The sequence below is a fragment of the Schistocerca serialis genome, chromosome 2 (assembly GCF_023864345.2).
Source record: "Schistocerca serialis cubense isolate TAMUIC-IGC-003099 chromosome 2, iqSchSeri2.2, whole genome shotgun sequence".
In the NCBI taxonomy this organism is placed as follows: domain Eukaryota; kingdom Metazoa; phylum Arthropoda; class Insecta; order Orthoptera; family Acrididae; genus Schistocerca; species Schistocerca serialis.
The window spans coordinates 949,808,015-949,830,969 of record NC_064639.1 but is presented as its reverse complement, the minus strand read 5'-3'; positions in this window follow the sequence as shown (position 1 = coordinate 949,830,969).

The following is a 22,955-nucleotide window of genomic DNA, read 5'->3' as shown; positions in this document are numbered from 1 at the left end:
TCGAATCCTGCCTCGGGCATGGATGTGTGTGATGTCCTTAGGTTAGTTAGGTTTAAGTAGTTCTAAGTTCTAGGGGACTGATGACCACAGATGTTGAGCCCCATAGTGCTCAGAGCCATTTGAACCATTTTTTGAACCCTTTGCCGGAAACTATATGCACCAAACCAAAGATGGTACACGGTGCAAATATCGACACACATCACTGCTGCCACACGTAGAAGGAAGAAGAACCACGACGTAACCGCACCAAGGGCAGGAAACCAAACACAGATGGACAGCGAAGTTCACGAAAACGCATAGTTGGGAGAGAGCACGGCTCACGCTGCTTCTTCAAGAAGGTCGAACTGGTTTGGTTACTACCAATTACAGTGCTTACTGTAAGGTGTGGAATCAATGGGAAGTCGTCGTAAAGATTGCAGTGCATACGACGAAAATAGGCTCTCAATGAAGTAAGTACATTTTGTTTTATTTCAGAATTTATGTAGTGCAGTACACTGACTTACCTTTTTTTATGAGAAATTCGAATTATGTGTGTATAAATATGTGAGTATTATTTCTAATTCTGACTAAAAATTATATGCATACATATTCAGTAAATTAGTATTCCCTCGCAAAACTTAAGGGCGCGGGTAACTGAAATAAATACTCAATGAGACGAATAGAAATGACACTTCTGTTCAAAGACAATAATTACACTGATGCCACCGCGGTTTGTGTGGTTCCCTCGCATTAAAACGGACGGGACAAGGTTCTTAATATAGTGTGTGATCACCACGGATGGCAGTGCATGCTCTGCAAGGCGCTCCCATGCTGACAACGAGGAGTTGTTGTGACAGGATGAGCAGTTCACAAGTGCTAGATGGTCGTCGATGAATGTGGACGTGCTGCAATATGTCTACCCTAAGTATTCCACAAGTGCTCGATGGGAGTAAGCCGAGGGTATGGACAGGTCATTTCATTCGCAGAATGTCCTCTCATTCCAAGGGTTCTTCCACCTGCGCTGTTGGAGGCGGCCATGCACGGTCAGCCATAAAAATGAAACCAGGAGAGAACGCATTCCTGAAGAGAAGCGCAGGGTGGAGAAGTACAAAGTCACAATGAGACTGGCCAGTGAGTATACTGTGTTGAAAGATTTGGAGGTCAGTACGCACTTCAACATTATGTGTCCCCACAGCATAACAGCCGAACCATCAAAACGATCATGTTCGTCATTTTTCTGGATGCATTACGCTTTCCGAGCTCCTGCCACATGAGGGTATGTCCAGCATTTCGTTTTGGTGGTCCAGATATTATGGGGTGGGGAGGCTCAAATGGTTCAAATGGCTCTGAGAACTATGGGACTTAACATCTATGGTCATCAGTCCCCTAGAACTTAGAACTACTTAAACCTAACCTAACCTAAGGACTAACCTGACCCCGCCGGGAATCGAACCCGGGAACCCGGGCGCGGGAAGCGAGAACGCTACCGCACGACCACGAGCTGCGGACGGTGGGGAGGCGTGGTGATGCATGGGTGTACTGACCTCCAGATCTTTCAACACAGTATACGCACCAGTCAACATCAGTGTGATAGAGTGACTCTTCCCCATGGGCGTCTTTTCAGGGGTACATTCACCCTGCCTTCATTTTTATGAATGGTAGTGCGTTATGGTGAGTATCGGAACACGCTGCAGAGCATGCGTTGCTGTCTGTGGTGGTCACACACTATTAAAAACCGTGTCACGCCTTATGTTATGTCCAGGTGACAATTATTAATAGCAGTGACTTCAGTGTAACGTTTGTCTTTGAGCAAAAAAGTCATTTCTGTTATTTTCGTTTCGTATTTCTTTCAGGTACCTACTGTATCATACTGTAGTAGTTCTTTCAAAGTAGCGTCCAAGTTTCATTTAACTAGGATATTTGGCGGTGACACCTCTTGTGAAAGTTAATATTGTCCTTATTTTTGCAAAAAAAAAAAAAAAAAATGGTTCAAATGGCTCGGAGCACTATGGGACTCAACTGCTGTGGTCATAAGTCCCCTAGAACTTAGAACTACTTAAATCTAACTAACCTAAGGACATCACACACATCCATGCCCGAGGCAGGATTCGAACCTGCGACCGTAGCGGTCGTGCGGTTCCAGACTGAAGCGCCTTTAACCGCGCGGCCACTCCGGCTGGCCCTTATTTTTGCACGCCAATGTAAATGTCTTTCATGCGTCCTTTGCCTCTTCACCCCAGTTATAACCTGATTCTTTTAACATTTGCACATGACAGAATGGGAAACTATGTTTACTCAAATAATGGTTCAAATGGCTCTGAGCGCTATGGGACTTAACATCTGAGGTCATCAGTCCCCTAGAACTAAGAACTACTTAAAACTAACTAACCTAAGGACATCACACACATCCATGCCCCAGGCAGGATTCGAACCTGCGACCGCAGCAGTAGCGCAGTTCCGGACTGTAGCCCCTAGAACCACCCGGCCGCAGCGGTCGGCTATGTTTACTCGTGAACGAAATTAAAAAACGGCCGATAATACACAAACGTCAGTTGACATGTGCCGCCTGCATTTGCACAGCCGCGTTAGTATTCGTTGAGACTTCCTATTACATTGTATGTTAAATATCCGCGATACTTTCTTACATTTAATAAATTAAAGAATAACTAATTCATTTATGTGTATCCATAGGGCTGGTGAAAGAACCAGCACTGGCAGGAAATCGGAGTGTTACAACTAACCTAATAGATACTGGAATTTTTTCCCGTAATACAGTGGAACCTTTCGGAATCTTTCCTTCAACCACGTATAGAGCGATTTACAATTTCTCGAAAAGTTTCACACCAACAGTAATGCGTCCCGAAAATAAAGATCTCCTCAAGTAACGTTTACGATTACTTTGTTATTTTTTTTAAATAACATAGCGGCTGATACAGTACAATACACTGAGGCGACAGTAGTCATGTGACAGCGATATGCACATATACAGATGACAGTAGTATCGCTTACACGAGATACAAAAGGGCAGTGCATTGACGGAGCTGTCATTCGTACTCTGGTGACCCATTTCAAATTACGAGGGCTGTCCAGAAAGTAAGTTACGATCGGTCGCGAAATGGAAACGACTGTGAAAATCCGATAAAGCTTTGCAAAGATGTGTTGGGCAGTGTCTCTAGTATGACTCTAGGTAGAATTATGTCGCTCTTTTCATTCCTGAGCTCTCAGTGAGCGCTTAAAAATGTTATAGAAAATAGTGTCTCCCACCAAGTACGAGGGCCTGGTGAGAATTTTCGCCTGAAGCTATGCAACCAACATTACATAAGTGTCGTGCGGTTTCTTCTTCAAGACAATTCTCAGCCTCATTCTGCAGGGGCAATGAAGATGTTCCTGCATCGTTTCAATTGGAAATGTTTGGTTACCCACAATACAGCCCGTAATTGTCTCCCACTGAGTTTCATCTCTGCTCAAACGAACCGCTGGCTATGAAGACAACATTTTGGCACAGACAACGAGCTTTAGGCCAGCGTAGAGAATTGGCGGAAAGCACTGGCGGCTGCCTTCTGCAATGAGGGTATTGGAAAGTTGGTACAACGCTACGACGAATGTCTGAGTCAGAACGGCGACTACGTAGAGAAGTAGCTGAAAGGTGTAGCTAACTGTTACAAATGAAACATTTCTGATTTTCACTGTGATTTTCATTTCGCGATCAATCTTAACTTACTTTCTAGACAGCCCTCGTATTATGGCCGCACGACGGGAATTAAAAGACTTTGAATGCGAAATGGCAGTGGAGACAGACGCCACCAGCGTCCCTCCTGGGCTCGTGACCGTATCAGCGGACCCTAGACGAATGGAAAACAGTGGCCTGGTCAGATGAGTTCCGATTTCAGTTGGTAAGAGCTGATGGTAGGGATCGAGTGGGGCACTGACACACGCAGCCGTGGATCCAGGTGGTGAAGAAGGCACTATAAAGGCTGGTGGCGGCTCCATAATGGTATAGGTTATGACAACATGGAATGGACTGGTCCTCTAATCCAACCGAACTGATCATTGACTGGAAATGGCTGTCCGGGGACAATTTGAAGCCATTCGAGGACTTAACGTTTCCAAACAACGAACTCACATCACTAGGCCACAGTTGTTCGCAATTTGTTTGAAGAAAATTCTGAACATTTCGAGTGAATAGTTTCGCCATACAGATCGTCCGCCATGAATTCCATCTAACATTTATGGGACATAACCGAGAGGTCAGTTCGTGCGCAACATACTGCACCGGTAACACTTACGCAATTATGGACGGCTATAGCGGGAGCATGACTCAGTATTCCTGCAGCGGACTTCCAAAGACTTGTTGAGTCCATGCCACGTCGATATTGCACTGAAGCGCCAAAGAAACTGATGTACGCATGCGTATGCAAACAAAGAGATATGTAAACGGGCAGAACACGGCGCTACGGTCGGCAACGCCTATATCAGACAACAAGTCTGGCGCAGTTGTCAGATCGGTTACTGCTGCTACAGTGGCAGGTTATCAAGATTTAAATGAGTTTGAACGTGGTGCTATAGTCGGTGCAGGAGCCATGGGACACAGCATCTCCGAGGTAGTGATGAAGTGGGACTTCCCCCGTACGACCATTTCAAGAGTGTACCGTGAATATCGGTAATCCGGCAAAACATCAAATCTCCGACATTGCGGGCTGGAAAAAGGTCCTTCAAGAACGGTACCAACGACGACTGAAGAGAATTTTTCAAAGTGACACAAATGCAAACCTTCCGCAAATTGCTGCAGATTTCAATGCTAGACCACCAAAAAGTGTCAGGCTGCGAACCATTCAGAGAAACATCATTGATATGGGCTTTCGGAGCCGAAGGCCCACTCGTGTAGCCTTAGTGATTACACGACGCGGAACTTCATTCCTCCCTGGGCCCGTCGACATCTACATTGGACTGTTGATGACTGAAAACATGCTGCCTGGTCGGACGAGTCTCGTTCCAAATTGTATCGAGGGGATGGACGTGTACTGGTGTGGAGACAACCTCATGAATCCATGGACCCTGCATGTCAGCAGTGGACTGTTCAAGCTGGTGGAGACTCTGTAATGGTGTGGGGCGTGTGCCTAGATACGACTATGACAGGTAACACATGCGTAAGCATCCTCTTTGATCATCTGCATCCATTCTGTCCACTGTGCATTCCGACGGACTTGGTCGATTCCAGCAGGACAAGGCCCCACACGTCCACAATTGCTAATAAAGTGGCTCCAGGAACACTCTTCTGAGTCTAAACACTTCCGCTGGCCACCAAACTCCCCAGACATGAACATTATTGGGCATATCTGTGATGCCTTGCAACAGTTGAGAAGAGATTCCACTCCCTCGTACTCTTACGGATTTATGGACAGCCCTGCAGGACTCATGGTGTCAATTCCTTGCAGCGCTATTTCAGACATTAGTTGAGTCCATGCCGCATCGTGTTGCGGCACTTCTGGGTACTCGTAGGGACCCTACAAGATATTAGGCAAGTGTATCAGATTCTTTATCTCTTCATTGTAGGAGGCGTCTCATGACGTTTGTCACCTCAGTATTTCGCGACTATCTGCATGCAGTGCAGCGCGACTTTATAGTAGGTGTGTACGTACTGTGATAGCTCAGACGGTCTCCTAAATCGTTTACATAGATTAAGAACAGCAGAGAGACTATGGCACCTGCTTTTGGCACCCCAGATATGCTGCTGTTTCACTACACGCCACCCCCCCCCCCCCCCCCCCCCCCCCCGTGTTACTACGAACTCTTCCCTTTGCCACAGGAAATTGCGAATCCAGTAGTCCACAACCGAGACGATATTCTATGGAATCTGATTAGAAGCTGTTTATAAGGAACGGGGTCGAACGCCTAGAAATATGGAATCAACTTGAGCTCTCCTGCCGATATCACTCATTACTTCGCGTGAACAAAGAGCCAGTTGTGTTTCACAATAACGATATTTTCTGTATCCGAGCTAATTATGTGTCATTAGGTCGTTTTCTTCGAGACCTTCCATAAGATTGGAACACAGTAAATATTCTAAACTCCTATTAATAAAAGCTGTTTTTTAGTTTGAGCCAGAATCTTATTAAAAATATCTGTCATGGACAAATAGACAAAATGTCTTATCAGATACATGGATTTTTTTTTTTTAGTATTACCTTACATTCAAATGACTCACTCAAAGCTATAAACTTATGTGCCTCAAATCATTCCTCTTCAAACGCACGAATACGTACTGAGTAGCTAGGCGTACATCTTGCCAGTCTCTCTGGTTGCTGCTGTGGAGAGTTTTCAGATTGGCAATAACAACGTGGCGACGTCGTAATGCTGCAGAGCGAACGAATCCAATAGCTGGGGGGAGGGGCTGCAACGAGACTCCTCGCTCCGGCCGCTATATACGGCCTCTGCTGCGGCAATTTCCATTCGCGGAAGCGAAAATTGCTCCGCTCGATTTACGTGGAAGCATTCGCACACACTGGATAGCTGGCGACGTCGTTCGAGGGCCCGCGATTGCTGGCGCCACTTCTCTGTTGCTTCGCGCTTGCTATCTGGTGTCTACGGCGCTGCAACAATTTACCTCACGCCACCTCGGAAATTAGTATAGTTTGAACAGCATGAAAGGAAACTACGGCAAAGAAATTTGAATGTAGTATCATACTTGTCATGTAGTGGGTGCAATACACTTAGGGTGCTTATTAGGTAAAGCAACGTTAGAATTTGCCCCGTCCACGTCCAGGACATTAATGCTAGACTCTAGCTAGAGCAGACAAGACTTGTGGCACTACAAGACAAGGTCCGTTCGCCACGTGCCAAGCCCCGCGCATGTGGGCGGTCCCACGAGGTCAAGTAGCAAAGACAGATTTATATTCCCACTGAGTAGTAAAGCCCACGTTACAGCTAGTACTCTGATATATACGCGAAGAAAGAGAAATACCGACGTCAGACGCGTGAGAGTACTGAATAATTCAGTGGCGACAAGTGAAAATTTGTGCCGGATCGGGACTCGTACCCGGATTTCCCGCTTTACGCAAGCGGGCGCCTTAACTGCTTCGGCTATCAGAGCACGCTTCCCGTCAAACCCAAATTCCTAACTTTTCGTACATTACTTCCAATGCGCCCCCTGTCCATTTTCCTCATTGCTCGCAGCATCTCGCACGATTCCCGCAAGAGGTCAGACCTGTGGTGCATCCACATTGAAGATATCATGAAATACCGTCAAGGATTACACACTGGAGAGCCAAAGAAACTGGTACGCCTGCCTAATACCGTGTAGGCCTCTCGCGAGCACGCAGAAATGCCGCAAATCGATGTGGTACATACTTGACTAATGTCTGAAGCAGTGCGGGAGGAAATTGACACCATGAATCCTGCAGATCTGTAAATAAATCCGTAAGAGTACGAAGGGGTGGAGATCTCTTCTGAACAGCACATTGCAAGGCATCCCAGATATGCTCCATAATGTCCATGTCCATGGCCAGCGGAACTGTTTAAACTGTACCAATTCTGGACGTGTGGGGTGTCGCATTATCCTGCTGGAATTGCCCAAGTCCGTCGGAAATGCACCATGGACAGAACGGATGCAGATGATCAAAGAGGATGCTTACGTATGTGTTGCATGTCAGAGCCGTATCCAGACATATCAGGGGTCCCATATCACTCCAATTGCACGTCCTCCACACTGTGGTGTCATCGCCAGACACCACACTTGCTAGGTGGTAGCTTTAAATCGGCCACGGTCCACTAGAACATGTCGGACCCGCGTGTCGCCACTGTCAGGGATCGCAGACGGAGCGCCACCACAAGGCAGGTCTCGAGATACGGACTAGCACTCGCCCCAGTTGTACGGACGACGTAGCTAGCGACTACACTGACGAAGCCTCGCTCCTTTGCCGAGCAGATAGTTAGAATGGCTACGACCTAGCAAGGCGCCATTAGTAACATTGCATGTATCTAAAGAGTCTCACTTGTATCGCCACAATCTCCAGATGTACCAGAAGGATGGATTAAAGTTAAATATTCCAGAAGCTACGTACTTTTTTTTATAGCATTCATTACGTATCCTGTTTCAGACCTCACACCATCCTGCTTTACCTTAGCGCGTGCCTTTCGGCTTCCTCTCATTGTGTCTAGGCTGTCTTGTCTAGACACAACACACACCATCACAGAGCCTACACCAGCCTGAACAGTCCCCTGCTGACATGCAGGGTCCATAGATTCATGAGATTTTCTCCATACCCGCACACGTACATAAGCTCGATAGAATTTGAAACGAGACTCGTCCGACCAGTCAACATGTTTCTAGACATCAACAGTCCAATGTCGGTGTTGACGGGCCCAGGCGAGGCGTAAAGCTTTGTGTCACGCAGTCATCAACGGTACACGAGTGGGCCTTCAGCTCTGAAAGCCCATGTCGATGATGTTTCGTGGAATTATTCGCACGCTGACACTTGTTGATGGCCCAGCATTGAAATTTGCAGCAATTTCCGATAGGGTTGCATTTCTGTCACGCTGAACGCTTCTCTTCAATCGTCGTCGGTCCCGCTCTAGCAGGATCTGTTTCCAGCCGCAGCGATGTCGGAGATTCGATGTCTTACCGTATTCCTGATATTCACAGTACACTCGTTGAATCATCTTACGGGAAAATCCCCACTTCATCGCTACCTCGGGGATGATGTGTCCCATTGCTCGTGCGCCGACTATAACACCAAGTTAAAACTCATTTAAATCTTGATAACCTGGCATTGTAGCAGCAGTAACCGGTCTCATAACTGTGAGTGGCACTTGTTGTTTTATATAGGCGTTGCCGACAGCAGCGCCCTATTCTGCCTGTTTAGATACATCTGTATTTGAATACGTATGCCTATACGTCTTTGGGGCTTCGGTGGATGTTACTATTACCTGTGTGGTTTCTGTTCTTCCAGAGATGTCCAATAGAACACGTATCATATATGATGTATTCCGTTTTTAGTGGTTCGTCCGATTGTCTGTCCGCTTGTTAAGACCCCTTTGTCTAAGGAACGGTTACAGATATCAACTTGAAATTTATGTCACTTTCTAAGAACTACAGTCCCTTAACGGTGTGAAAAATTTAAGCTTCTAAGTCAATGCAGTCAAAAGACACTGTCATTTACGTCACACATTTTAAACTCGCAAACTCATTCATCAAAACCTATAGTGTACCTCTCATTGGTTTAAAATTATGAAATTTGATAAGAAGCAAAGTTTCACAGTACAATTAAAGGGCCGGCCGAAGTGGCCGTGCGGCTAAAGGCGCTGCAGTCTGGAACCGCAAGACCGCTACGGTCGCAGGTTCGAATCCTGCCTCGGGCATGGATGTTTGTGATGTCCTTAGGTTAGTTAGGTTTAACTAGATATAAGTTCTAGGGGACTAATGACCTCAGCAGTTGAGTCCCATAGTGCTCAGAGCCATTTGAACCATTTGAACCATTTGAACAATTAAAGGAAAAAGTTTAGGAATCGTTAATTTCCAATTATATCATGCAAAAATATTTTTTTGCCGTTTGTTGTCCTTCCGTCTTCTCCGTCCGTTTGTTAAGACCCTTTTGTCTCGGGAATAAGTAGAAGTAGGCAGCTGAAATTTGTGTCACATACCAAGGGGTGCGAAAAGGTTAAGCGTGAAAGTCAGTGGAGTCGAAACATATGGCCATTTATGTCACACAATTTGATACCCGCAAATCACTCATAAAAACTTATAGGGTACTTCCCGTTGATCTAGATATTTGTTAGAAAAATAGATTACATAGTACAAGTAAAGGAAAAAATCGTAAAATCGTTAAATTGTAATTCTATCACACACAACAATATTTTTTGCCTTTTTTCTTTTTGTCCGTCTGCCAAGTCAAGTCCCGTGTTCCTTAGGAGCGCGTGGTGGTACCAATTGAAATTGATGTCAGGTACTAAGGTCTACAGACCCTTGACGGTGTGAAAAATTTAAGCTTCTAAGTCAACGAAATCAAAACATACGGCCGATTATGTCAGATATTTTGATGACAAACTGCCTATTGGCTTCTGTCTCGGGTTCTTCGGCCGACGTTCATCATTAGATGAAATATCGGGCCACGTGTTTTTCAGCCTTCATTTTAACCTAACCTTCGCCTTTCAGCGTTGTGGGGAGTTAAACGACACGTGGTTCGGATTCCACGTTAAACTGTAGGCTCCCTTTCCCTGGTTGGATAAGTGGTGTGGGTTAGGTATACGCAAGTCGACCAAGTGACACCCAACAGGCAGACATGCGCCCCACCTTTGGGTCGCACGAAACCATTAGAATCACCATCTGAATGCAGGGTTGAGTTCGTACGAAAACTTCAGAATGCGAATCCGGTTTCTAATACTAATTTTATTTCAATGTCGGTAAAACTCTAGCGTGCAGATTTCCCCCTCAAAGAAAAATCGGAGAGTAAAGAGAAAATAGCTACCAAAGTCCTTAGGTAGTGCAGAGTAGTACCCCAAAATCTGAGCTACAATGGTGCTATCGTCATAGAACTCAGCAATTTCTCAAAATACCCACAACAGCTGAAAATTTGAAAGGCTCCTTCTTCTTCATCATTATCTTCTTATTCCTCAAAGCGGCGTTTTGATACAGAAGATGTTCTCCTTTGCGTTGACTGGCGGGTAGGCAGGTAGGGAAACTTCTGAGGAACGAAGTAATTATCTGCTTTCTATGTCTCAGGAGGTAGAACTGCTGCGTTTTTCAGCAGTTGGCAGGAGACGTGTTTTTTGACATCGGACGCTTACTGAAGCCCCTTTTGCACGACCGACCTTCTTGTCTCAATTGACTTCTCGAGACAAATGCGTCTACTGCAGCGCCCCTGGCGTTTTATTCCCGTACTGAGTTGTCTGTTTTGAGTGGTCATTTCCGTTTACTCGTCAGCGCCAAAATAGCCGGTGTTGTGAGAGCTGTCTGCTTTGCAGTTTAGCATTTAAATAGTGAAAGCGAGGTTATGAGGGACTATCCGTTTTACGGAAAAATCGAAATATAGTAACAAAATTTAGAGACAAGCAATGATAATAGTGTTTATTAATGAGCAAAGCAGAATTCGTAGTGGAAGATCTTGTCAAAGGTCGTGTGGTTAGGTATTCACACTGCTGAGAAGGGAAAGAATAGAAATAGTGTCATTCAAACATTTCAGAACATACACATTTATCTGCTCGAGGAAATATGTACCTGCCAACACACCAGACAAAATGTAGGACACAGTAAACAGTATCTTTTTGTTTCAGCCTTTGTATTTTGTTTTCTTGCTAAGTGAGAAGTAACAAGGAAAATTATTTTTCTTATCCAATCATTATCATTTTTCCACTGTTGAAATAATTTTTGTTAAAACATGTTTATCTATTTACTTTCTAATTCATGCAAAGTGTAATTATTTTCTCTGTAAAACGTAAATATTTTTTGCTTTCAGATATTTCGTCTCTCTTGTAGGAAAACACTAGTAGGAAAACATACCAGGACCTTGTGTAACCTCTCAATATGCCACGAAAACAAAACAAACAGCATGAAAAGAATAAAAAGATATGAAACCACAAAATCCATTCCTATAACGCGATACGATATTGCAGTGCCTGTGTTATTCCGAATTATAAAAACTTATTAACGACATGAAACTTAATCGCAATTGCGAATGTGTACTACCATTGGCTGTATAATGGAATGATGACAATGAAAATTTGTGTCGGATAGGGACTCGAACCCCGATTTCCCGCTTCTCGCGAGCGGCTGCCTTTCCATTTTTTTTTTAAATCTCATTTTGTTCTATATTGTTCGTTGAATTTGTTCGGGGCGGACGTCCGATGACACCTGTTTAGGTTCTTCGTTGATCCATTCACTCAGTTTTTGTGCTAGCCTCTAACCGAACACGCTGAACTACCTTGCTGACTTCTTTTTGCCTATCCAAGTACGAACTACGGCCAGACTCTCTTCCATGTGTCGTTAATCACGTGTCCACATCTGTACTGGTACATACATTATGTATATTCCCGTACAGTGGAGGCATTTTACTTTAAAGTCGCTTGCCCGGGGTCTGCAGGTTAATACGGTATTTCACGCATGTCCGAAGGAACCTTGCATCGTAATACGGAATAACACGGGCACTGTAGTATCATATTTATACACTGATAGCAGGCAAGAGATTTTCAAGTAAACTGTTTCTCCTGTATGGGAATACACATAATGGATGTACGATTACGGGTGTGGAGAGGCACTTGACGACATACGGAAGTTCGGATGGAGCCGTGAGTTGTACTCCGTTAGCCAAATGGTAAGGCGACCGCTAGTCATAACTGGGAAATCCGGGTTCGAGTCTCGATGAGGCAGAAATTTTCATTGTCATCATTCCATTATACAGCTGATAGTAGTCCATACTTGCAATTGCTCGAGCAGAATAGTTTATAACTCCCGATGTTAGCTTCTGGAGTAACAGCAAGTTGTCTCTGCGCATGCGCAGTGCAGCACAGTCGTAAATTTAGAGCTCCACACTCGGCACGGCCTATACACCATCGACGTCGTACACACACTCGCCTCGTGGTTGGTTGCTAATGTACACGAAGGCAAAAAAGGTTCATGCACTTTGAGTAGTCGATTTTGACCAGAATGTCGCTCTTGTACAACGGGCTTGAGGACCGGTCATTCCGATGTCATAGGAATCCTGGCAACCGTCGTCCGCCCTATTCTACTTGTTCGGACATCAGCGATTGCAATGAGAAGGCACGTTCTGAACACACCGACGATTATCGCATTCCGATGCAGGCATATGAAGCAAGCAGTCGCGTCACAGTTTTGCAGTTCATTATTTTGAACACAGACTGGAAATGACGCTCACAATAAAGCGACCAAACTCTCTTGAGAGCGATTACTTATTTATATCTGAAACTTTACTCCGGTAATATATGCAGTGGAGAGTTAAATTTAGCTTACAGAGTAACGGCAAGTTGTCCATCACTTTATAACCACTACTTGTTTTATTATTTGCTAACAATGCCTGTTTCTCTTTACCTGTGGTTGTCCTTAGGGAATTTTTGGCTGCAACTGGACCCTTGAGTAGGATGTTCAGGCCAATGTGAAACTTTCTGGTTCTACTATATGAATATTTTAATGATACCTTTTCCTTCATGTGTTGTGTCCACAACGTCAGTTTCAAATTAACCAATTCAGAGTCTCTTGAAAGTAGGTACGAATTAGACTGCCTTACGCAGTCAAGATAGAGACGAGAAGTCATAATTAGTTCCCCCCAGACAAGGAACAAGGTGGAAACACTCCCCTCTACACACTTACACGGAGTGACTGCCAAGCAAAAAGCTAACAAACAATTACATAGCGGTTGGGAAAGAATTGACCGTGATGTGTTGAACTAATCATCCTAGCATCCACATGTAGAGGTTGGAGGAAACGACGAAGAACGCCGACCAGAAGTACCTGTCAAGCACATCAACCCCGTTCGTTGTAAACTTGATTAGTATCATGTTTATTGCGATGTTTCGCTCGGTTGCTACTATCTTGAGTTTTAGGTAAACGTGCATTGTAGAACTCAGAACGCTAGGAGTGAGTAAGCTATCACATGAGCGAGTTTATTATTACACCAGATAAACAGCGCGGGTGAATTGATGTTAACGTCTATGCTATCTACATTAACTCCCCCCTCTCAGAATACCAATTAGAAAATTTAGTTTAGATCCATTAGTTATTAAATTATCTCTTATTCTTTTTAAAACACCCACTGCTAATGACAAATATAGCAATATCGTCAAATAACAAAATTTAAAACGATTTTTGTTAACGTTACGTTTTACCTCCACTTCAAGCGAATGAAACTATTTGTAGCATTTAAACCTTGATTACTTTGCGAAAAAAAATATATTTCTTTAAATGCGACATCACCTTCGTTTGCCACACATGTAATAAGTAGGTTTAACACACAAGTTTATTTCTAGACACGCATTCACATTGCTGACTCACGAACCGTGGAGCTTGCCGCGATGGGGGGTGTAACCCCACAACTCTGTGGATGGTCATACATTTTCTATGTGTTTTGCGAAGTCTGCCTTATTAGTCGTGCTGAATACAGGGTGAGTCACCTAACGTTACCGCTGGATATATTTCGTAAACCACATCAAATACTGACGAACCGATTCCACAGACCGAACGTGAGAAGAGGGGCTAGTGTAATTGGTTAATACAAACCATACAAAAATGCACGGAAGTATGTTTTTTAATACAAACCTACGTTTTTTTAAATGGGACCACGTTAGTTTTGTTAGCACATCTGAACATATAAACAAATACGTAATCAGTGCCGTTTGTTGCATTGTAAAATGTTAATTACATCCGGAGATATTGTAACCTGAAGTTGACGCTTGAAACCTCCGACGTTCAGTTGCGTGTTGTAACAAACAGCTGCAACATACATCGCGTTTCTACGGAATGATCTCCCAACGTTGCGTCGACGTATGTGGTATCAGCATGATGGTGCACCTGCACATTCCGCAATTAACACTAGGCTGACCCTTGACAGGATGTTCGATGGGCGTTTCATAGGACGTGGAGGACGCATAAATTGGCCAGCCCGTTCTCCTGATCTTACACCTCTGGACTTCTTTCTGTGGGGTACGTTAAAGGAGAACGTGTACCGTGATGTGCCTACAACCCCAGAGGATATGAAACAACGCATTGTGGCAGCCTGCGGCGACGTTACACCAGATGTACTGCGGCGTGTACGACATTCATTACGCCAGAGATTGCAGTTGTGTGCAGCAAATGATGGCCACACATTGAACATCTATTGGCCTGACATGTCGGGACACACTCTATTCCACTCCGTAATTGAAAACGGAAACCACGTGTGTACGTGTACCCCTCATGGTAAAGTACATGTGCGTCAGTGAAAAAGACCAATAAAAAGGTGTTAGCATGTGGACGTAATGTGCTGTTCCAGTCTCTTCTGTACCTAAGGTCCATCACCGTTCCCTTTGGATCCCTACGTAATTCGGTGCTCTCCGATACACACGATCGAACAGCGGAGGAGTGGTACTCAAGTGTCAACTTTAGGTTACAATATCTCCGGATGTAGTCAACATTTTACAATACAAAAAACCGCACTGATTACGTATTTGTTTATATGTTCACATGTGCTAACAAAACTAACGGGGTTCCATTTAAAAAAACGTAGGTTTGTGTTAAAAACATACTTCCGTGCATTTTTTATGGTTTGTATTAACCAATTACACTAGCCCCTCTCCTCACGTTCGGTCTGTGGAATCAATTCGTCAGTATTTGATGTGGTTTACGAAATATATCCAGCGGTAATGTTAAGTGACTCACCCTGTATTATTCGTGTAAATATGTTGTCAAGTTACATATGCTATTTGTTATTTAAGAAAGAGAATACGCATGGAATGTTAACATTTCGTAAGTAGACACGCTGGCCTAGTCAGGAAAAAGCTGTTGTCAAAGTGTGTCATAAATTGTAAATGCATTATCGCTGGGCGTGCAAGCGCGCCAAAAAAGTAGCAGTGAGAAGTTGCGAGAAGACGGTTGGTGTCGTTGGTTGCGTTTATTCGCCGGTGTGGCTATGCGAAAGTGCGGAGACAAAAAGTCTGTTTCCGAAGTGCTGAGCAGTGAAAACTGAAATGGTTGTTTCGGCGGATGTTTAATGTGGACAAGCTATGGCATTTACTGGGCACAGTACAAATATAGCAAGAGTAATTCACAAAACTTCAAGAGTACTGTGGGACCTTGTTATTGGCTATGGTATGGCAAGAAGATCAACCTGTGCCCTATTTACTGCTAACTGAAGCCACTCGACAAGCCAACGGCATCATGAAATGAAGTAAGTTCTATACTTTTTATAACTAGAACTGTAATAGACTGACCAGCGTAGCTAGAATTTTATTGTTTGAATACCATTGTCAGGTATATAATTTTCCTCCGTCATTATACAAGCAGTATCCATCCTATCCCTTTGTATGAACCGAGATAATCAGAAAATGAACCTAAAAATGTAGTGAACATTAATTTATTAGATTATCAGAATAAAACTTTTCCAACTTTTCGAAAAACACGTAATAATGAACTTTTTGGCTGTAGTATGGATAATGACAGAAACGGAATGATGCAAAAGCCAGTATCAATTCATTTCCTAAAAATAGAGTAACTCTCGTAACAAAAAAATTGATATTAAAACATTACGTAACTTGGACACTGACTCCCAGTGTCAAAGCACGAAATCTTTCACGCAGGAGGATCGTACAAACATACCGCCGTTTGAGTCTCGTACAGATTCACGTATGGAGGACATAGTGATAGACATCCCTGGGGTTGTGAAGCAGCTGAATGGGTTGAAAATAAATAAATCGCCAGGTCCTGATGGGATTCCAATTCGGTTTTACAGAGAGTACTCTACTGCATTGGCTACTTACTTAGCTTTCATTTATCGCGAATCTCTTGCCCAGCGCAAAGTCACGAGCGACTGGAAAAAAGCGCAGGTGTTGTAAGCATCTGGCACGACTGAAAGTCCGAGAAGATTTTGTTGATTCAGATCTGTGACACACGAAACTGACGGCCTGTGGGTTGGGACAGTTGTCCGCCACAAGTATGAAGAAGAGAAACCTGTGGCGCACGCAGAGGAAGCGCACAGTAGGCGTGCGGTAGCCGCTATAGCAGCGCGTTGTACGCAGCGGGCGTAGAACCGACTCTCTCCGAGATGGGGCAGTGTTTCCACAGTGCGGAACTCGGCCAGTAATTAAAACTTTCCTGCCGTAATGAGCGCTGGGCTCTCGCAACGCCGACTTCCAGTCTGTGGCCTGGCTCACCTGTACGGCTTGGCCCATGCTCACTGTACGAGCTAGCAAGCCGACACCCTGCAGGGGGAGGTACGTCTGTGTGCTAGTCGCTGCTGCAACCCAAGCAGCGTTAAGTCCGGGAAAACGGAACAGTCTAATGCGACTTGCACACAGATTGCATGATTCGCCAGTAACTACCACACCGCAAATCCGGAAGTTTGGAGTTCGATTTTCAGTCTCTTCTCATACCCATCGTTCCTGACCTGTGCTTGTGCACAGGATCTAAAATGTGTGTATGACTCTATCTTTGCTAGACTTGAGAGTACTTCCAAAACTCAACCACCTAATTCTACCCTCACAGCGCAGAAGATGGAAGGCACTCATACAAGAAAATCATGAATAACCCCGAACTGCCCATCCACCAGGACGTACTCAGGCTGGCAATAAATTGACTTTTATCCTGAAAGCCATCCTGGTATCTTGTTCACCGACTCGTCGGTAACAGCATCAGTCTCAATGCCAATTTTTTTTTATGTCCATCGTTTTGACTGGAGGTCTTTGGGACCACGATCGCTCACTATTGTAAACACCTACAGCTGAGCTTATGATCTTATCTATTGTGTAGTTGCCAGTTTCGGCGCTTCAGTGCGGCATCCTCAGGCCTTAGTTAATGCTGAAGGAGTTATTACGCAGTGGCCAACGTAACTGCGTTACGCAGACCATTCGAAACTGTGATATCAGCACTCCAACCATCAAGTGCTGACACAGTTACACAGTCTGCGTTAACCAGTTATTTTGGCCATTGAAGCAGCGTATTTCTGGATCGTGATAACAACTCCTGCATCAACTATGGGGCGTTGAAGCGCCGAAACTGGTAGTTACACAATAACTAAGACCATAAGGACGGCTGTAGGTATTTCATTTTCTTACAATCAATGCCAAATGGTTGGAATTGTTTAAGACGTTCTCTACTATCTTCGTGACCTGATAAACCCATCAGAAATGACCAGTGTTTTGAAACCTCCATTTATGGAAAAATTTAAACAGAATTCGCAAGAAGCACGGTATTTGTGCTTAAAATACAGTTTCCGACAAAAAAAAAGTGAAGCACCCAAAAGACATCGTCGTATGTCAATGTCACTTCGTCCAAGTACACTCCATCGGCGGGTATGTAAAATGGTTAGAATTACAATCTCGATGACAGACAGAACAGACTCCAGTGTGCATTAGTGTCGTTAACAGTGCTGTTAACAGGCCTGGTAGGGTATACAAGGGGCTTCATGTTTTAAGTGATCACTGTGAAGAATCGTACTTCTGTGAGACAATGTTATCAGCACCCGACAGAGTTTCAAAGGGGCTCAATTGACGGTCTCCATTGGGCTATTTGGTCGAATCGTGCGATATCTCGATCTGAGCGGGAGGCGCATGTGACAGTGGCCCAATATTGAAATGCATGGCAACGTGAGGGCATGCACACTCATAGTTATGGTTCCGATCCACCAAATCTGACCACCAGAAGCGAGGCTCGCCATATTGTGTAAATGGAAATACCTTGTAGCTAGGGCCTCCCGTCGGGTAGACTGTTCGCCTCGTGCAACTCTTTCGTGTTGACGCCACATCGGCGACTTGCGTGGCGATGGGAATGAAATTATTATGATAAGGACAACACAACACCCAGTCCCTGAGCGGAGAAAATCTCCGACTCAGCCGCGAATCGAACCCAGGCCGTTAGGTATGACATTCCGTCGCGCTGACCACTCAGCTACCAGGGACGGACGCCATATTGTGTAGTAAATATATGGTAAACCCATCACATTTGCGCCTATCATATGACGACAAGTAATGGACTCCCTGCAACATACTGTTCGGACACTAGCACCAGCCGGACTACTGAGTCTGTGTAGGCTGCTGCTAACACCACAAAACAAACTTCTGAGTTTGGAATGGGATGCACGGCTGCTATGAATAGCAGTTCTGCACCGCTCTAGGTGACCACTGTCGGTGAGTATGACGGAAACGTGTGGAGAGGTACCATTCTTCCAATATTCAGGAGAGGCGAAGGGGTGCTACTCCTGGAATAATGTCGTCGGAAGCCACTGGGTATGACTTTAGGTCACGGCTGGTACTGACTGAGGGAATTCTCATCGCACAACAATAAGTCACAGACTTCCAGCATCTTCATCGGTTACCTCTCATTCGACTGATGCAATGCTTGTCCAAACATGGCACTTGGCTCATAGCTAGGACGTCAACTGCGTCCCAGCGTGGCCAGCATGTCGACAACCACTTATAACAGTTGCGGGTCAACCTGCCTCAAGAGAGGGTACAGCGGCTCTGGGACACCCTTCCCAACCCAATCTGTGGCTGCATTCTAGGTTGGAGGGAGTGAAACGTCCCACTGGTAAATGGGCTCATACTGCCAAGTACTTTGTAAATTTGACTCTATTTTTTAACCACGTTACTGGTGAAGTGTCATGTTTGCTCCTTCCCTTCTGGGCGCTTCACTATTTTTGTCGGGCAGTGTTATACTCCAAAACGCTATTTCAGGCGAGTGTAAAATGCATATGCGCAACGGGAAATATTGAACGCTAAAATGACAACTTGGCCCTGTCTGCCTACCCCCTGAAGCAGATCTTAGGATCTCTTAATAATCTTTAACATATAAATTATAACCTAAACATAAATGAAAGATTAAGGCAACTAATACTACTAAATTATAAATGTTGTTTCTTATTATACATTTATTGTAAATTAAAAAACAACCCTTTATATTACAATTGTCTATATTTCTTGACTAAAAAGTGCCGATCAATTGCCCAACTCTGCCCCATTTTATGGCCACGCGATCTAACAAAAAATGGCTCTAAGCACTATGGGACTTAACATCTGAGATCACCAGTCCCTTAGACTTAGAACTACTTAAACCTAACAAATCTAAGGACATCACGCACATCCATGCCCGAGGCAGGATTCGAAGCTGCGACCGTAGCAGCAGCGCGTTTCCGGACTGAAGCGCCTATAACAGCTCGCCCACAGAGGCCTGCCCGCAATCTAACATAAATAACGCGAAATGACTGACATCATCTACGTACCAAACACTAGAAGACACTGCTTTCAAAGATGATCTACGGTGGTGTGGAACCTCAGTGGAAATAAACTAGCGTGATCACAGCTGTTTAGCTTTATAGGCCTAATAAGCCGAAGCAATTAGCAATATCACCGTATGTACTGCGTCCGGTTAGTCGGAGTGATGGTTCTCCTACACGTCTGCGGCGATGGAAGAAGTCCAGCCAGAAAATAAAATTTCAAACAATAGGACGGCAGTAGGCGGTCTTCTGACTGATGTACTCTAATACTGTCTTGCCCTGTCTCTTTTCTACGGACGAGAAACGGGAACTCCCAGCCACAAGGGCGGAGTTCAAATAACGTCTCAACGTAAGTATAGGCAGAAGAAGTGCTCTCAATCACTGAACGCTGCGTAAGCAATGACGACTTCCAACCCGGAGGTGAAGTCCAGAGTCGTATAATTTCGCAACAGTACAGTGCCGTTCTAAAATATCCTGAGAGCAAAGACAGCAAGTCCGTCTGTACCAACAAAAACTGATACTGAGCGACCGTCCAACATGGCTGCTCAAAACGGAAGACCACTTCCTCTCCACTGCTGGCTTCCCAGCAAGACTCCGCTTCCCTCCCTCGTAACTGCAGAAGGCGAATCATGTTCACAAAACCACGGAATATTCTCCCTCTCTACAGATTCCTCCGAACGCCGACCAACCATATTTCAGTCTTTTGTCGTCCAGCGTGGAAAGTTTGCAAGGAAATACCCATACTGATACCATGGTACGCTTCTGAGTAAAAATCCTTGGAAATAACCCAACCTGCGTGATTTCCGATGTGACGCTTCCTCGTTCCTCTCATCTGTGTCCAAGATTTTCAGAGTTCCCGGTTATCCTTCCAGCCCAGCTACAACACCGGCCAGCCGCCGCTGTGTTGTGTTTCCGGGCCCAGGTGTCCGGACTGTCCGTCTTGGCACTTCCTGTGTCAGGCAGGACCAACACACCTGCGTGGGCGTTTTCGCCCCACGAGCTGAGTTGTGGGTGCCGTTTTATCTCAACTGGCGTTCCAGCCTCTACTAGTATAGGCAATCATTCATTACGCCGTTTTGATAATAAAGACACTCCGTCACCTTTCATGCAAAAGCGTTAACAGTTATTTACAAGGCCTACGTGACAATGTCAGTCTTCTTTAAATAATCATATATACGATATACAACCTACCATATGATACCTAATTGTGGTTGTAGATCACGGCAAAGTATGTAGATGAGTGTTTGTAAGGTGCGAAATTATAGCCACCTTACAATACAAGTAGTCCAGCTAAAGAATGTCAGCTGAGATTTCATTCTGCTGGTCCAATGAAGTTCTTCGTTCAAACGCCCATATGCCTTGAGTGAATATGTATTTCATTTATTTATTTACCATTGCCTCGCCGCAGTGGTAACACTGGTTCGCGTCAGATCACCGAAGTTACGCGCCGTCGTGCTTGGCTAACACTTGGATGGATCACCGTCCGTGTCCGCCGAGCGCTGTTGGCAAGTGGGGTGCACTCAACTCTTGTGAGGCCAATTGAGTAATTTGCGGTAGAAATATAAATAAAATTTTGCTGTTTTGAGAAGAATGTAAACAGATAGGGCAAGGAGAGATTTTTTTAGTGCCATCACCGATTGTGACGCAATGAATACCTCGGAATGGCTTCTTCCAGCTGTTGACCGCCGGTCACAACGAAATAGTTTACATCTAGCAGTAAAGAAATGGTTTTGCTAATCCTACCCATTAACGTTAGGCATTCATTTCTGTACAACATGAGGTGATTTATTGGCTACATTTACTGCAGTATTAGCTGCCCACAACTATTATTTGACTGGTATGTACAATTTGTCAGTGCGTTTTGGCATGTTATGTCTGATTTACTGTTCTATGTGTGTTATTTAATGTTACATCAAATTTTCCTCCTCGTCCTCCTCCTTCTCATCCTCTTCAATGTCAGTGCTGTCACTGTGGGTGTCGCTGTTCACCTCTGGAGAGTGTTGTTTCGTTTCATAGAGGTATGTCTATTAGGTCGTGTGTGCAGGTGCTCTTCATGTGCTGTTTTTTGAAATACTGTCTGTTAAATCATTTAATTGTGCACATTATTTTTGGTCTCTCATTGCTATATATATACGTTCCTGTGTAGTCTAAGTATAGTGTATGTCTGTTGTATTAAATCATTTAATTGTGCCCGTTGTCCATAGTCTCACATTGCAAATATATATATATATATATATATATATATATATATATATATATATATATATATATATCAAAAAAAGCTTTCCATCACCCCGGTTCCCAGAACTTCTCAAGATAGACGTTGACTGTGGATATTGTATCACAGACACAGTCCCTTTGAATGTTCAGAGATGTCACTAAACCCATCCAAAGATGTAAACAACCATGCATGAGCAGCGTCTATTAGACGGAGTGGGTCGGACAGCCGAGCAGTTCCAATCATTCCACCAGGAAGGAGATACACGGCTCGTGTTGTCTGTAGTTCAACCATACCTAGACGATCAATACCGCGGTTAGATAGCGTCCGCATTGTTACTTTGCGCCAGGAACGGCCGTCAACAGGGGAAGTGTCCAGGCGTCTCGGAGTGAACATAAGCGATGTTGTTCGGACATGGAGGAGGTACAGAGAGTCAACAACTGTCGATGACTTGCCTCGCTCAGGCCGCCCAAGGGCTACTAATGCAGTGGATGACCGCTACTTACGGATTATGACTCGGGGGAACCCTGACAGTAACATCACCATGTTGAATAATGTTTTTCTTGCAGCTGCAGGACGTCGTGTTACGACTCAAACTGTGCGCAATAGGCTGCATGATGCGCAACTTCACTCCCGACGTCCATGGCGAGGTCTATCTTTGCAACCACGACACCATGGAGCGCGGTACAGATGGGCCCAACAACATGCCGAATGGACCGCTCAGGATTGGCATCACGTTCTCTTCAACGTTGAGTGTCGCGTATCCCTCCAACCACACAATCGTCTAAGAATTGTTTGGAGACAACTTGGTCACGCTGAACGCCCCAGACACATTGTTCAGCGAGTGCAGC